The following is an 11,595-nucleotide window of genomic DNA, read 5'->3' as shown; positions in this document are numbered from 1 at the left end:
TACAATTAAATAAAAAAAATGTAATAATTTTTCTTTTTACTGCACAGCTCATAACAGGGAATGACAAACAACATTTGGAGAAGAGAGAGGCATAAAATGTGACCAGAATCAGAGTGAGGGTACATGCTATATGTCTTACAACACTGTGTGACAATGAAGCCCCATGCAGTCAGGGCTTTGCATGATTTGTGATGCACATAAATGCAAATTAATCAAGGCAGGGCAGGGCAGACTGCAGCAGAGGTAGGCAGCAGGCTTTATATTGAATAATACATGGAAGAAAAGAGGCCTGTACTTTGTTATAAAGACACTTAGTTCAAATTTGAAGATGTGAAAAATAAAAAAAACTAAAGCTAAACAAAGATGAGAGAATAATAATAAAAAAAAAAACTATGCATTCATTAGTTGCAGATTAATGGTTTGGCAAATGTTTTACTTTGTGCAGATAATCAGATTGAGAAACTGAGGGCTGTAAAGAGCTTGAGATGTTTAAAATGCTTAATCTTATTACATTTTCTTTCACAGGGATCATAGATGCCTTTAATTACTGTACTTCATTTTATATTTATGAAAAAAAAAACCTTGAAATGATCAAATCATTTTCAATGCCAGCATTTTTATGATACTCACATAAAAACAGATGGCATGTGAAGCTGGATCATTGTTATTTCTTTTGCAGACCAGTTCCAGTAAGCCCATTTGCAGGAGCTGATGTTTATATTGAATAGCTGACAGAAAAAAAAAAAGCCAGTGAACCTCTTTAGCTGACTTTACAAAAATGTCTCTCCATCTCTTTTGTTTAGACTACATACTGTAGGTAAAGATAGTCGCGGTGCCTATTTAATGAAGACTTTGCCCCTGGTCACTCATCTGTAGTCTAACGTGCTATGAACCACTGGACGAAACTGCTGGTAGGCACACTCTAAAGTGCTGACAGTATTTCTGGATTAAAGCTTCTGATGAAAGCTGGGACAGTTAGGACGTTCATTTTCACAGAAAACTCTGTGTTAATGAGTGAAACAGAGTGACATGACCTCATGGGAGGTCACTTCAAACCTTTAAGACTCCACCTCAGTTCAAACCCTGGCTGCAGTCTGAGCTGCAGGGACAACAGCCAAAATCACATGAGGAACCCAAATGCAGTTCATTGGCATTTACTGACTGATGTAGTCAGACAAAAAGTTTAAAAGCATGGTCAGTCATTAATGAATGACATACTGTGGGTTATATACTGTATCATCCCATAGTGCACTCACTTTGGCATGCACAAACTGCATACAAGTCTTATTTTAGTACTGTTATGTGTTTCTTAAAGGCTAAGGCTGGCGTTTTTCTACATTAACAGTATTTTCGCCACACAGAGGCTAAAACAACAGTGATTTGCCTCTACACACTGTTAATGTCTGTCAGCTGTCAGTATAGGATCAGCTTTTTTGTCTGTGCCATAGACCTTTGTTGATCAAAAATGGCTAAAAACCTATCAGTGAAACACAGCACTATACTGGGCGACACATTTCTTCATTAGCAAACCCTGGTGTGTTGAGCTAGTGGACTGAAAACCAAGATCTCAAGCATGTGCGGTTGACTCTGACTCATACTAACTTAAGGAAATTACGACAGCTCGGAGACTTTGGGGCAACATAGCTGGGTCTGGGGTTTTGTAACGAAACAACGTGTCACCCAGTGCAGTCGTGTGATTCACTGATGTGAACAACAAAGGTGGTTTATCACACAGATGAACAATCAATCCAGGATTGACAGATGACAGAGTAGAGGCAAATCACTGTCAGTTTTAGTCCCCACTTGGAAAATTAATGTAAAAAATGACTGGACTTATCCTTTAAAGGTGTTGGATAAAAGATTAGGGAGTATCTTGTGTAAATTATCATTAGTGGCAGTGTTAATGTACATTTTTTTTAAAATGAATAAAAGTCTTGTGCTTGGGTCATCTCTTTTCTAGTTTTAGTTGTAGGCAGCAGTGCTCAGTGTCTCTAGCCAGTCATTTGAACTCTCTGTCATCAGGTCAGATCATCCAAATGGGAATACTGAAAGTCCTAAAACAACAATAATAATGAAAAGTGAAAGACGCAGCATTTTTAATTAAAAGTACAGTGACACTGGCACATAGGACTACGCATAAGCATTTAGTGGTACAAATCAGATTAGACAGAAAAGGATGCAGTTAGTCAAGCTGGAGCCTCTGCAGTAATAACAGGGTGCAGAGCCCAGCATTCACCACAGCGTGCACTTTTCCTAATGGACATATCCACTTCCTCTGATGTGGATTTATACGCTGGTCAAAATGGATTATGCTTTTTAATCAGGCTCATATCTTAGAACGCTATCAAGGAAAATTAATTGAAATTTCATCTTGTTTTATGCTGTGATTAATGTCATTATAATAAACCTGTGTTACATTCTATATTAAAGAGTTGTCTCACATGTTTCCAGGAATATGTTGCTAAAATGCAAAATTAATTTTGACAGGCTGAATTTATTATTATTTAATGGAAACACTTTTGAGCTCCTACACAAATAAAGCTGGTTGCTCAACTCAAATTTATATAAAGTCTTTATGTAAATAGACTAATTATCATTGTTCAGTGTTGATATCCAAGATAAAACAGTCACTTTACAAAAAAATAAAAACATTTATTATGAAGAAAACACATTTTAAAACCTCCCTGGAGGAGGGAGTGGAGGCACAACACAGAGGAATCAACAGAGGGACTGAGCCTGCACAGACAGGATTGAAGTCTGATTCAACTACAGGGCTAACAGGCACTCTGGCCCTTGAGGGAGCCCCTGTCCTTAAATAAAACATACTGTATATACTATAGTAATATCCACTGCTCAGGCATATTCCTGCAGTTCATCCGGCACTCCATGAAGCACTCTGAGGTTGCTGAAGAGCCTGAGTGGTGTTTGTCTATTTTAGAGGTGCAGGGAGTTATATTTGCAGCCCTTACATTCAGACTATAGTACATCACACTGTAAAGCTATTAGCTAAAGCCCATTTCGCTACAGAGTGGGCATCTTTTAGTTATTCCCTTAAACACTTCTCATGTTCCCTGGAGGTGTAATGTATTATACCTTATATCTGCTTTTAGATTTTTTTCTAAAACCATCTACTTGTAGTCTATCCCCACTGTGAAGCGTCCTCTGAAGGGAGGACACCTGACCTGACATTCATCACTGCCAGGTTATAAGATGCTGATCTTTCATCAAATCACTGACAAGAACTTCAAGTTCTATGCCAAGGAAAGACAAACGCAGTATGGTTCTCTTTGATTGTGTGTGCACTACAACATATTTGCTGCCTGTGCCATGCAGGGAAATGTAATTTATTAGGTGAATTTTACTGATGAAAACCTTTGACAGCTACTGCAACTGTGCAGACATCTGGATACTTTATATTATGAAATAAGCGCTCCTTTCTACTCTTTCATTTGCAGGTTATTTCTATGTTCTGACACTGTTAGCCTTAATTCATCACTTCTCTGAATAGTGCTTTGACCACAGGAGAGGCATGATTCTTTCTATTTCTTCAGACTTTTGATGCCGTAAGCTTATTAAGGAAGCTGAAAGTGTCAAAAAGCCGCTGCATTCAAAGTAGGCACATGCTAAATTCTTACTTTCGTATATCTCTGCAGACTAAGAGAGCCAATCAATTATGTCAGTCACTTATATGGTATACCATTAATTGCTTTTCCAAATACATATTTACATCTAAAATAGCGGTAGTCTCTCAGCCACTTTATTCAGGCCAGTGTTTCAGTCAAGCACTCAGTGAGCAAAGAACAATGAGGTGAAGATTTTTTATAATTTTATCGTTCTTAACAGATCACAGTAGATGAAAAAATGCTTTAGATTCTTTACTTCTTTTCCCTCTTTGTTTTAAAGTTACAGTATGTGCCTTTTTTCAATTTTATTTGTAGAAATATGCTCCAAAACCTGTCTTGATGTGCTGGCCCAGACTCATTGAACAGCATTGGCAGCAGTGCAGAGGTATTAGTTTCTAAAAGGCTATGAGCGGGATTGACCTCTGTAACCAATCCGAGATTTTCAATTATTTCTGCTTTATCAATACGTTTTGTTGCATCCTGATTTATTGTCATTTCATAACAACAAATATCTGAAGATCTGGGCAGAGAATGGTGGAGCGTAGCAGAGCGTAGGGAGCGGGAATGCTGGGTGGAGCATGCTAGTGCTATCACATACTACATGTATAGCTTTAAGGTTTAAGTTTCCTTTTATAATCTTTGGACACTCAGCTGACAGTTGAATCCAACTACTAAGGAGCCAGATCCTGTGGTTGGAGCAAGAACATTTTATTAAAAATGAATCACTAACTTTTTATTGTTGTTTTGTTTAAACTCTGATTGATAGTTAGACCTGAAACAGAACCCTGTCTTTATAACAGGCAACTTAACAAGAGAGCTAGTCTACTGTATGAACCACAATGACAGAAAAACATGACAGACTTTTGATTATGCAATAAGATAATGTGTAGTAATATTCCTTGATTATTTACTGTTCTAGCATACAGTAAAAGGCTTTACGGGTTCAGTAAGGATGACTAGTCAGCTGCTTATTGGGAGGGCACATGTCATATAAAAGCATCTGATATAAACCTCCTGCTTAGCAATGAGCTGAATGTTTGATTTTATCAAGGTACCATATGGAGCGGCGCCTTTATGGTAAAACTCTGCACATGTAAAACTGAAGTGAGAATATGTGTGAAACAGGCATTATGTCTGCTCGTGCTCGACAAAGTCTGCCCTCACATACATAACACCTATTGTTCCGGTGGCTTTGATTGTTGAGACTTCATACAAAAAGCACAATAGACTTTCTGTTTTATACAGACAAGAGATCACTGAAAAAAACTAATCTCATTCTTTTCTCCCATTTATGTTCATTCTATATTTCAGGTATTCATAAAATTGCAAGAGACTCTAACTATTTTATTCACTGTGCATAGCTTCACACAGAATTCCAAGTGATCTTACTAAAGAAATGGGAAAGCATAATTGGCACGCAGGATTGACACATAATCTCCATATCTGTTTGAGGAATAACACCTCACAGGCCTGACAATCTGGCACCTCAGATCCCTCTGCTCTCTCTTTCTGCTCTGGTCTCACAGTGGGTGATTGCCAGGCTGAGCTGATTCAGCCTGAAAGACTGTGCAGCCTAATGAGCAATGTTGGGTGTGAGTGAAGAGACAACAGGTGGAGAGTCAGACTGATACATTGCAGCTGGGGATGGACCACTTTTCTCACCAGCTGTTGACCTGCATAATAATCATTATAAAAGTATGTTTACAAAAGTGTTCATGCTAAAGAGACACTTTGTGTGATTCCATCAGCTGGTGGGAGAAATAAGTTATCTTCACACAAGATGTTATTCATCTGGCATTTGTTCAGAGACATCAGCTCTCAGCATGGCAGTTATCCAGATAAATATTGATGTTTCTGATTAGCTGCTGTAAGCAGCAATGAAGCTGCCAAGAAAGGTCTTGCATCTGATCTGAATCATGATCTGTAGTATTTGGTAACTCTCAAAACTTGGCACAGCACAACACTGACTTCATTGCTCTGGGCACACCAAATACTGTATAGTGATTTTTTTTTTCCCCCTGATGTGGCTTGGTTCAGTCATTGCTTTGAAAGTCCAGTGTTCTGCCTTGCTTTGTTGCTGTGCAATCAATCTTCTGTGTAAAGGACACAACAACTACATTGTTTAATCAGTCACAAAGACAGAAACACAAGTGACTCAGTGGGATTCTTTACCAGCACCGAATGTCTTAATTAATTTATCATGTTAGTTGTTTCAAGGTCCCTTATGCAAGTCAATGTGTAAAGCACTTACACCATAACTTCACTAGAAACCAGGCTCATTGAGTAATTTGCATCATATTAAAGCCTTCTGATAGTGTCATTGACCAGTAAGTCAAGTATGCAGCAGTGTTCTCCAATAGGAGTGTTATGGTACACTGTGGCCTGCTAATGGTGTGAATACTGGCACATTTTTATAAGTAGATGCTAGTATGTTTGCTCCAAGTTTGGAAGCAGTTTCTATGGTAACAATGTTGTCTTGTCTTCACTTTCTCACTGACAATCTGTAGATTTAGCTAGTGTTACTTTATTAAAAATGAAGTAGCACTACTGAAGCCCGAAGAGCCACTTTCATGGAACATGTTGCACTCTTTAATCATGACAAGATAAGTGTGCTTAGGTAAGCGAAGCTGCTTGCTGGCCAAGACTTAAAAGCTATACACCATCTTGACAGAAGTGCTTAAAGGCTTTTAGGTAGAAATGTAGGGATGCATTAGAGGTATTCTGGCAGCTTGCACACTCTTTAAGTCAATATCAATAGCTATCAAAAGATGTTTTACGTAAAAGTGCATTAACTAAGATTTAACACATTGTCTGATAAATCAGGTAAAGATGGAACAGGATGTGGTATCTCTCCACTACTACCCCGCTCCATGACAGTCTACCACCCACAGTGCTTCTGTTGTGATCCCAGCTTCTTTACCCTGTGTTGTCAAAACATGGCCTGCAAATTAGCCCAGTCTGCCACCAGCAAAGGTTAATAAGTGTTTTGGTGTATAAGAAGCATTTTTCTTTTTTGCCACCTCAAACAGCCAGCCACAAATGACCTTTCACTCACTAAAAGTCCAAAACAGTGCCTGCCAGACCAAAAAGTTTGCACAAACCAGGGTCAACATCAATTTGGCTTTTTGTGATGGATGCAGGATTATTTTACCAAAAAATCCCCCCAAAAATCTAAATGTAAAATTCTATTTATAGCTCTGCTTTAGGATGAAAATGTAAAAGAATATGAATATTATTTAGCAGCATTTGGAAACTTTAGACTTTTTTTCTCTGCAGAGGTGGATGAAAAGCTGGTGTTTATCAAAGAGTGCAGGATAGTGACACCAAGGGTCAAAGCATGCTGCTAATGTTGAAGAAAAGGAAAATAACACATTTAGTGCTTCACATTTGCAGATGTTTGCAGACGTCATTGAGCAGGTTCGTTTTCACAGTGCATCTGTAGCTGTGTACAAGCACAGATTGGAATAACTTAACATTCATAGGGCCATGGGCCATGTATTGATTATGATTATTGACTCTTGGCACCTATTGACCTCAAAGAATTTCCTCACCATTTGATGAAAAGCATTTGCCTTCAGTGCAGCATGTGGGAGCAGCCTTATTCATGGAGCATCTGTCATATTCAAAGGTTGTTGGTTTAAATTTCATAATTGGCATGAAACTTCAAACTGCCTAATCATGCTGCATTGCCAATCAGAGATTCAATCAGCTGAATCATAAAGCACTATTTCTAGCTGCACTGAAATCTAACGTAATTATCTAAACAAAAGATGAAAGGCACTCAGCAAAACACAAGATAACAAATATAAAGTACCTTTAAATTGACAGAGTGACAGCTCAAATATATTTTCCTTATTTGGTGAACTTTGAGTGTCTTGGACTTTGCAGCCCTGCTCCTTAAGTTTTATATTTCCCCAAGAAACCAATTAACGTGATTGGTGTCCTGTGTTTTCAGTGAGTGAGTGAGTAAGAGAGAATATGTTGTACTCTATGCCTCTTTGTGTGTCTTGGATCAGACAGAGGACGAGAACTTCTTCAGTGTGCTTGTCCATCATTAAATGGACAATTAGTGAAAGGCGTACTACACCATCTGGTCATTTTTATGATCCTTAAGATCTTAATAAACTCTAACCATTGTCATCATCTGATGCTATGTTTACACCTAGCCTAGCCTGTTAAATGTGATTCATAAAAAAATCCTTTAGTATGCAATCCTTTTGTCAGATTGAGCAGGTGAGGTCAGTGCCATTCAAACTCAAATGTGGTCCAGAAATATGCATCAAGACTGCTGAGAAACAGAGGCCTCCATCCCCCTCAGCTGCAGCTTGTTTGTGCAGAGAACTCAAATGACAGGACACTATATTATGATGAATCATTTCCCTCATCAAGCTGCGGCACAGGATGTGTCATCGTTTTATCTTTATAGCATCCTTGTGTGATTGATGAGGAGTAGTTAGTCTGAAATTATTTTCATGTCCAACTCTTTATACATCATATTGTTCTTTGTCAGATAACTGCAAAAGTTAAAGGTTACCAGTGCAGTCACCAGGTCACACATTGTTTTCATTTTTCTCGGGCACCCACATACACTAAGCACCTTAAGGATCATTGAATCTCCTCCTTCATTTTTTGGCTGCTCCCCAGTTTTTGGAAGTCACCACAGCAGATCAGTAAGTAATTCAGCACACGTTTTATGCTATATACTCTTCCGGACACAACCCTCTGATTTTATCCAGGCTTAGGACTGGCACAAAGAGCACACTAGCTTGTGTAACCCACAGTGCCTATTATCCCCATGTGATCACTTACATTATGTATTATCCTGGCAAAGTCCTGTTGAGCTTCCCAGATTGCATGAGCTAAGCCACCACCAGGGGGCACTGGAATGGTCACTAAACTCTTTTAAACTCCTATTACTTCATGACTGACACCTTAATGGATGAGGGAGGTCATTTTCTATATAAAGAGTATTTTAAACAGAGACTAAAACCAACAATAATTTGCCACTACTCATTGTTAATGTCTGTCAGTCCTGGATTAGCTTATTCGTCTGTGCCATAGACCTTCACTGATGTTCAAGAAACAATTAAAAGCACATCAGGGAAACACAGATGCACTTAGTGTTATATTTCCTCATTATAAAACACAATGCTATAATTTGTTAGGAATATCCAGTGATTTCATGCATGGGCTCTTTCCTTTAGATGCTGCAAAAGGTTTTGGCATTTCAGAGCCTTTGGGACAACATAAAAAAAAATGGTGCAAAAGAATAACCTAATCAAGTTTTTAAAGATTAACAGTCATTAATTGTGAATACAGGCAAATCATTGTTAGTTTTAGTCTCTGTATTGGAATTGTTGAAAATACTCCTAATATAGAAAATCAAATTTAAAGCTACAGCATGTAACTTAAAGTAGCACTAGCATGAAATTCCAAATCAGTTCACTCTGCTCCGCCCAGCTCTTCAGATATTTGTTCAAATTACAATAAATGAGGACGCAACAAAACTTACTGATCAAGCAGAAAAAACTGAACATCTCTGACTGGTTAGAGAGGTCAATTATATTCAAAACCATTTAGAAACTAATATCTCTGCACTGCTGTCAATGAGCCTGTGTCACAGGAGGCTTGTTTTCAATGTAACACAGGACACAGATGATTTACAAATCTCTACTTTCAGTTTTAATTTTGATTTTACATACTGTCCCAACTTTTTTTGATTTGGGGTTGTATATACTTGTTTCTAAAGTCGATGTGGTGTGGCCTTTTGAAACAAATAAAAAAGTCCAGTTTCTTAAAAAAATAATAATAATAACATAGACAAGAAAATGAGAACTGTTATTTTGTGCTAGTGCTTTGTGTGTGTGTTTACATCCAGTGTATTGGCTTGTGCTGTTTACAGTGCACAATGCACAGAGGAAATATGTTGCATACTGGCCATACAAAGAAACACAACAGCAACAAACAGCATGCTAGTTTGTGGAGGTATGTACAGACTCTACTTTGGTGCTTGAGGTTTTGCCCACCTGTACTCCTCTATAATGAAAAGGTGACCCATACTCTACATCATAAAGCACAACACATTATATGTTCATCGTGTCATATGTGTAAATTCATGTGACTCTCATGTACATATTCATCTTAGCAGAGAAGGTTCCTGCAGCTACACCGCTGCTGTTTTTTTTTTTTTTTTTTGAACCCCAGCATCTAATTACTTTGCTGAGAAGATGGCAATGACGAGACAGAGCAATGTTCAATATGCCTCACTCTGCCATTTTGTGATGCTTGTTTACTAAAGGGTTTCGTCTATCATAAGGCAGCCAGCAGGTGGCTGGGGAAACGACACAGAAACGTTTCTGGCACTCTCGGGTGGATTAATTTTTGTAGACTCCTAAATTAATTATGACTGATTCTCACACTTGAGTGAATTCCTACATTTCCAAGTTGATCTCCACAATCTGTCAGTGGTACAATAGCTTGTCTCCAGGTTTCTTTGCATGTGCATACAGTATATAGTATACTCCTTAGTTCTGTGGGCTAATCAGTTTCTCAGCGACTATCGGAAGAACACCTTAATGGTAGTCATTATCTACTGAACTGTACTCAGCACAAAAGATGTAAATAGAAGAAATAGTACCCAGTGATAATGGTTACACCTACCATATTTGTTTTCTTAAAATGAACCTAGAATCCAAGGGGCCATCACTGCCACTTTCAGCACACTCCCCTGAGTAAACTCATTCTTTCCTGAGATGAGACCAGGGTACAGCTCTGTGAACGCAATGTGCAGTTAATGACTTGTGAGCTGCTGATTCAAGGTGAAGTGCGCTAATGTTTTCTGCATGCGTTATAGGAGATATCTTCTCAGCAAAGGTGCTGCTTTGTTTTGCAGTGGCTCAATAAAATGTGCCCAAGGGCAGCTGCATTTAAGAGGAAACAGTTTTTGTATTTTCAGCCTTATCTTGCCGTTACAGTCTGTGTTAGATATTGGAAATCCTCACCCAGTTGCATTTCTTTCCTGAATGTTAAGTTACTGTCGGTAACATTTCCTTTTCATGTTTGTTGTCCTGGGGTGCAACTCTGGCCCTGTCTTTGATGGCCCTGTCCTTCACCACAAAGAGCTCTTCACAGGTCTGGCAATTGCAAAACTGAATTTGAAAAGCTGAGAAATAGATTCAAAGCAAAATGTGATTTTACAGTTATAGTGCATTAATTACCATATGTTGTTAAAGAATGTCTGAGAGCTCTATGTGGCCAATACACCATCCAGCAAACAAATCAGTTAAGGTTAACATTTTGTGATCATAGGTTCAGTTTTTTCTTGTTAAGGTTGATTTAGTTAGATATAATTTGAAAAACATTATTTTAATTTAAAAACTCAGTCAAAAATAATTTCAACTTTGTGTTTCTTGTAAGTGCCTGTCAATTAAAACCACCCATGTTTGGCCAGTTGAATGCTTTTTATATGCAACAGTGGTAGTAGCTTAACTCACCTGTGATATGACAACAGGATAGTGAACAGAAAACAGAGAGGGTGATATCAGTGGGATAACATTTAAAACTGTAATGCTGGATTACATGCATGCATGAAATATATGCTGACCATAAACACATTTTCAGTGCCAAATAGAACCTGTTTTGCAAGAACTTTGACAGACTGTTCATAAGCAAGAGATTCTGCTTTGATAAGTATTAGACCAGTGTTCAAACTGTTCACGTTGTCTATAAAGGTACAAGTTCAAGACTGTTTCAATTGTTAAGACTGTGCAAGTCAAACGTTACAAAACTGATAAGCGAGACAACTGGTCCATTTTTATAGACCAGTGCTCAAGTTCCTAAAAAAGGCACAAATAAATATTTATTTTCTGGTATTTATTTCAGGTAATGAACTCATATGTGTTATAATTTTATTTTACTTTTTTTTTTTCAACTACTTTTTCTAAGTGCTTTAGTTTACCACACTAGTTCTTTC

General features: G+C 38.0%; 1 protein-coding gene across 2 annotated transcripts in view; it reads right to left on the bottom strand.

Annotated features, from left to right (window-relative positions):
• The window catches only part of elfn1a (extracellular leucine-rich repeat and fibronectin type III domain containing 1a), a 59,299-nt gene that overhangs the window by 44,017 nt on the left and 3,687 nt on the right, over positions 1–11,595 (bottom strand). The gene's annotated exons all lie outside the window — the stretch shown is intronic.

The sequence above is a fragment of the Monopterus albus genome, unplaced genomic scaffold (genome assembly GCF_001952655.1).
Source record: "Monopterus albus unplaced genomic scaffold, M_albus_1.0 scaffold105.1, whole genome shotgun sequence".
Lineage (NCBI taxonomy): Eukaryota > Metazoa > Chordata > Actinopteri > Synbranchiformes > Synbranchidae > Monopterus > Monopterus albus.
Note: the sequence above shows the minus strand (reverse complement) of the source record. Positions and strands in the feature narration are given on the sequence as shown.